Source organism: Solanum tuberosum, unplaced genomic scaffold (genome assembly GCF_000226075.1).
Source record: "Solanum tuberosum cultivar DM 1-3 516 R44 unplaced genomic scaffold, SolTub_3.0 scf00159, whole genome shotgun sequence".
Taxonomy (NCBI): domain Eukaryota; kingdom Viridiplantae; phylum Streptophyta; class Magnoliopsida; order Solanales; family Solanaceae; genus Solanum; species Solanum tuberosum.
In genome coordinates this window covers 720,491-727,067 of record NW_006239089.1, presented here as the reverse complement: position 1 = coordinate 727,067, position 6,577 = coordinate 720,491, and the positions used below count along the sequence as shown (strand labels likewise).

At 33.3% G+C, this 6,577-nt stretch overlaps 1 pseudogene; it reads right to left on the bottom strand.

Moving 5' to 3' along the window:
• The window catches only part of LOC102606330 (cysteine protease inhibitor 1-like), a 5,851-nt pseudogene extending 1,241 nt beyond the window's left edge, over positions 1 to 4,610 (bottom strand).
• Positions 4,611 to 6,577: the final 1,967 nt, after the last annotated feature.

Below are 6,577 nucleotides of genomic sequence, written 5' to 3'. Positions count from 1 at the left end.
AAAAAAAGGGTTAGGGAAATTAGGTTTTGAGATTTTCATTGCTTATGGCTAGTACTCTTTTAAGTCTTAATTCTTAAAATATATTCCACATACTTTTTTTTGTTACTTGATAAATAGATTTAGACTTTAGAGTCTCATATTTAGTGTTTTGTGATTAAAAATATATTTTTTGAAATAATTTTTTTTCTTACCAACTTACTTGATTCAAAAATTAAATTTTAGGATATATACAAATAACAAATTGTGCAATTGAAAATTTTGTGCTCATTGACTCATATATTGCTAATTATTGCTTGTGGTGTTGAAAGATCAAATAGATATATTAATTGTTTTTTGGGTTGTTGATAGAAAGTTATAAATTTCAATAAAAATTAATTGAATTATGTGAATTAATTCTATGCTAAAATTGATTTTTTTTGCAGAAATTTATCTTTGTAAATTGAGATGGATAAGTATGTCACAAGATCGAAAATTGGGCACCCAAGTTCTAGTATATTAAAAATGAACTTAGCAATAGTATTGGTGATGAATTTTTGAATGGTTGTTTAGTTTGCTATGTAGAGCGTAAGATATTCGCAAATGTAAGCAATGGTGCTATTATTTATCGTTTTCAACATATGAAAAGTCGTCAAGCACAATTATAACTTTAAGACTAGAAGTCTCTTTTTGTAATGATAATATTACTAGTAGGTCATTGTGACTTATAACTAGTGGTTGTTTTTGATGATGATAATATTAATCGTTGTTTTATTCTTTTACTTTTTTTTATTAAAGAGTTTGAGTTATTATACGTTTACTTTTTTATTAAAGAGTTTGAGTTAGTATACGCTTACACTATGTGATTGCTAACATGTTTATGTTAAAGGAAGTGAGCACCCACAACCTTTAAATCCTGGATCCGCCACTGCACCCAACTCCATTAGTATGAGGCCTTTTGGGATGTGCCCAAAAACAAATCTGTGAGGGCTTGACCCAAAGCGGACAATGTCATACTAATGTGGAGTTAGGGTGGTGGTACGTGCGGTCCCAACATGTGGTATCAGAGCCCAGGTTTGGGTGTGTCGGAGTAGTGGATTGTGTTTTGTGAGAAGTTCCCAATGTGACAACAAGACCAGAGATTTGCAGGGGTGCCTTGTGTCGAAAGTCTTCCTGGCAAAGTGGTGGTCCATGCGGCATGTCCCGTTATGTGATAATGGCGGTGCAAGATGATTTGACAGATCAGATGGTGTGACCTAGTTGAAGGGGGGAGGTTACGAATTGTGTGGTCTTGGTTTGAGGGGAGGATTGTTGGGTAACAAACCTATCCCACATTGGATGAAAAAGAAGAAATGTACCAATATATAAGTGCTCACCCAACTCCATTAGTATGAGGCCTTTTGGGATGTGCCCAAAAACAAATCTGTGAGGGCTTGACCCAAAGCGGACAATATTATACCAATGTGGAGTTAGGGTGGTGGTACATGTGGTCCCAACATGTATTGTTGCGGAAGCCGAATATATAGAGAGTGATGGAATCACAACTGCTACAGCTAAAGGTAGCTAATAAATAGTAAATGAGACAACAATAAAAGGAACACCAGGAATTAACAAGGTTCGACAAACTTTTGTTTTCTTTTGCCTACTCCTGGGACACAACCAACCAATATTTATTTCACTCCAAAAGAGTACAAGTGAAATACTACAAGAGAGAAAGAAGATCAAATGCCTTTGAAGATGAGAAGGCAAGTGAGAGGTGTGTTACAAATGAATTAGGAACTACCTATTTATAGGAGTGAATTCTTCATATTGATGTCATCCATGACATCACAATGTGTCAAAATGTCAAGATTTACCTTGTGAAACCATTTTATGGTTCACCTAAATTTCACCTACAAAAGATGTTATCTTGACTTTTGTATCAATGAAGAATTATCTTCCTAACTACCAAATCTTCATATTAATTCATCTTTGAATCTTGTCAAATTTAACAAATCTCCACCTTGGCTAGATTCTCCATTTTCAAATTTCTCTCAACAACTTTTGATTGTGTCTTCAACCTCAATCTTCAATGTTCAACAATGTTGATCAAGTTCAAACAATGTTGAAACTTAACCGCAGTCACCACTTTTGTCAGCATATCGGCAGGATTATCCGTAGTATGAATTTTCTGCACTGTGACTCCACCTTCTTCTATGATGTCTCGTATGAAATGATATCGGACATCAATGTGCTTCGTCCTTGCATGATAAACTTGGTTCTTTGCTAATACTCTGCCTCAGTGGTAGACAAAGCAACTGTTGACTGCAAAGTAGACTTCCAACTAATTGGTGCGTTTGCAATAGTGAAAACATAACTAGTAGTTAATCTTCGTTTGTCCAAATCACCTGCATAATCTGAGTCACAATATCCAACAAGATATTGACTATCTTTATGCTCATAAACCAAGCCAATATCTACAGTATTATGAATATACCGTAGAATCCATTTTACAGCCTGCCAATGATCTTTTCCAGGATTATGCATGTACCTGCTTACAACTCCAACAGTGTGTGAAATATCTGGCCTTGTGCAAACCATTGCATACATCAAGCTACCAACAGCATTCGCATATGGTACTCTTGACATATATTCTCGTGCAACTTCATTCTTTTGCAACATAGCATCACTAAGCTTAAAATAAGGAGCAAGCGGAGTGCTAACCGACTTCGTTTTCTCATTCATGCCAAATCGATTTAGTACCCTCTTCAAATATTCCTTTTGAGATAAAAAAAAAGCTTCTTTTAATGTCGATCTCTTTTTATCTCCATGCCAAAAATCCTCTTTGCCTCACCCAAATCCTTCATCTCAAACTCCTTTTTTAGTTGAATCTTTAGCTTCTCAATTTCCTCTTGACTTTTAGAAGCTATCAACATATCATCAACATATAGGAGAAGATATATAAATGAATCGTCTTCAAGCTTGCGCAAATACACACAATGATCGTATTTGCTTCTTATGTACCTTTGCTGCAACATAAACTTGTCAAATAGTTTGTACCATTGTCTAGAAGATTGCTTCAATCCATACAACGATTTTTCAAGTTTGCACACCATATTTTCTTTTCCATCAACTTTGAATCCTTCTGGCCGAGTCATGTAAATTTTCTCTTCCGAGTCTCCATGTAAAAATGCAGTTTTTACATCTAACTGAACTAGTTCCAAATTCAACTGTGCTACCAAAGCCAACAAAACTCTAATGGAGGAGTGTTTCACAACTGGAGAAAATACCTCATTATAGTCAATTCCCTCCTTTTGAGCGTATCCTTTGGCCACCAATCTTGCTTTGTAGCGAACATCTTGTTGGTTAGGAAATCCTTCTTTCTTTGCAAATACCCATTTGCACCCAATTGCTTTCTTGCCATTCGGGAGATTGGTCAATTTCCATGTATGATTCTGATGAAGGGACTGCATTTCTTCATCCATGGCAAACCTCCACTTATCTTCTTCTGAACTTTGCACTGCATCTTTATAAGTGGTAGGAATGTCATCCGCTGCAATTGAGTCCGCACAAGCCACCACATCTATGAGTCGAGCAAGTTTTCTTATTGTCATTTTTGGCTTGCTGGTTGCTATTGATTCAAGTTGTGGTTGAGGTTCTTGAGATGGAACCTCCCATTCGACTGGCTCTTCTTCCAGAGGAAAAACTTCTGTTGTTTCCTCATTTGATCCATGTGTTGGAAAAATTATCTTTCCCTCAAACTCCACCTGCTTTGAAGCACCATCAATTTGTTTGACTTCTTCAACTGTTACCTTATTTGTCAAGAATTTCAACTGCAAATTTTGTGTTTGACACAATTCGTGTCATAAGCGAAGATGCCAATGATGACGTATTATTGACATTTGATGTGGACTCATCATTTTTATTGTCTCCCATTTTTGCTACAAATACTATTTACTAGCTAACAATGCAAAGACCAAAGTAAATCTTTTCTTATGTGAAAGTTCAGACTGTGTTGCAACCACAGAGCATACTCAGATAATACCTTGGCTCTAATACCAATTGTTGCGGAAGCCGAATGTATAGAGAGTGATGGAATCACAACTGCTATATCTAAAGGTATCTAATAAATAGTAAATGAGACAACAATAAAAAGAACACCAAGAATTAACGAGGTTCGGCAAACTTTTGTTTTCTTTTGCCTACTCCTCGGACACAACCAACCAATATTTATTTCACTCCAAAAGAGTACAAGTGAAATACTACAAGAGAGAAAGAAGATCAAATGCCTTTGAAGATGAGAAGGCAAGTAAGAGGTGTGTTACAAATGAATTAGGAACTACCTATTTATAGGAGTGAATTCTTCCTATTGATGTCATCCATGACATCACAATGTGTCAAAATGTCAAGATTTACCTTGTGAAACCATTTTATGGTTCACCTAAATTTCACCTACAAAAGATGTTATCTTGACTTTTGTATCAATGAAGAATTATCTTCCTAACTACCAAATCTTCACATTAATTCATCTTTGAATCTTGTCAAATTTAACAAAAGATTGAGCAAAGGCAACCAAAGAGAGGGTACTTGAAAGCAAGAGGAAACTCAAAATATTAATCGACTTCATCTTTGTTTGTGTGTTTTGCTTGCTATGAGTCTATATGTCCAATTTATAGACCTGCTAAGGGCATTTTTGACAAACAAAAAATGATTACCTATTACCACCTTAAACACCTAAAATAAGTTTTATTCATTTTAAATACCTAATATCAAGCTTCAATATTAAGTCACTCTAACACTTTTTTTTTTTTTTTTACGATCAACAAAAATATGTGCTAACAATTCCAAAAATTTATATTACTGTGCTAGCTGGAATGGAATTATCCCACAAGTAAAATATGTCACTGAAGTACGATCGAGATTTCTACCACTAATTATTTTGGTACCAATCAAGAATGAATCTTAAAAATAATGGCAAATCACTATTATGCAAAATGATTTTTTTTAGATTTTTTTTTTTGACAAACTATTAATAATTGAAGGATAGGTTTGCGTCATATGATATATAGAACTTAGTTTGAATTTGAGTAAATTGAGTGTTGAAACTCAAAGAATAATTGGGCAAATAAAAAATTGCACTTCAAACACATATAACTGAAGTTTTAGTCAATTTTTAAAAACTTCAATCATATGTACATTCAATAATATTAAAATAATGTTAAATAAGTTTGTTAAATTTATTGTAATTTTGATAAATTGATGATTCAAGTTTGTTTCATACAATTATAAACCTTATAATTTAAATTGAAACATATTTAAATCAGACTTGAGTGTTAAATCGATTGTTTGGAAGCAAAAATTAATAAATAAAGAACCTAGCTTTTTTTATTCATAAGCATTAATATTACAAACAAATTGGCATGTGTTGGACACATATAATGACTCGGACAATACCTTAACTTGTAAGCATTATGTCCTGTATTTTGGTTGCTATTAATCTATGTCCAATTTATAGAGCCTACTTAATTGCATGGCTTCATTTGCACGTTTTTGTTACATGAATAATATCTAATTTGTCCTTGAATGTGTGAGATATTTTAACAAATAATTAAAAGGTAAGATTGGTAGATGTTAGCAGAGTAAATTTCATGGATGGTCATCCAATTTTGTCTTCATTACCTAAAGTCATTATTATTTTTTTTCGTTTTCCACCCGGTGTCCGGAGCTCTAATGTGAGCTTCGACTAAATTCAGCTCGCGCTCTGCAGGGTCCATTCGGAGGTGGCGCTCCCACAAGTTTTTCTTCATACCCAGAGCTCGAACCCAAGACTTCTGGTTAAGGGTGAAGCACTCCCACCAGTGCACCACAACCCAAGTTGGTCCTAAAGTCATTATTATTAAGTAGGTAGGTACGTTCAAAACAATTCTTTAAAAAGTGATCATATCCGATCTTAATCAAATTAATACAACTCTAACTCCAATTTTAAAATTTTAAAATAATACTCCCTCCGTCCCCTTTTAGTTGTTATGCTGCACTTTTCAAAAATCATTTTGAATTATTTTTCAATTTTAATTAGATTACATTAAAGATATTTTAAATTAAAATTTTTGATATATATTTAAAGCGATACGAAAAGTACTATAAATTGTAATTTTTTGCATATCAATATAATAAAAAAATACATCATAAAATATTAGTCAAAATTCTTATCGTTTAACTCTAAAAAAAAAAGTCATACAACTAAAAGAGGATGAAGTGAATATAAATATATTTAATTTTCATGATCAAACGCATACTAAAATATATTAGTCAAGTTGCCAATCGCCATAATGATGAAAGGAAACAGGTGAATGCAGCTCATATCACAGAAAATAAAGCACTTTATACTTCATCTTTCAGCATTACCAGCGTATAAAAAAATGAAAATGTGTAATTTTCAAGTTTAATACTAAGAGCCGTAGAGAGTTTGTTTTTGATAAACTTGAGGAGAAAGAAAAATTAAGGCATTAATAAATGAATAAAGATGAACTTATATGCTTTGATTATAAAAGTAGTCTAACATTATTTGTTTGTAAAATTTGATGCAGTTAAACATGGTTAAATAATTAAAGAATCACTTCGA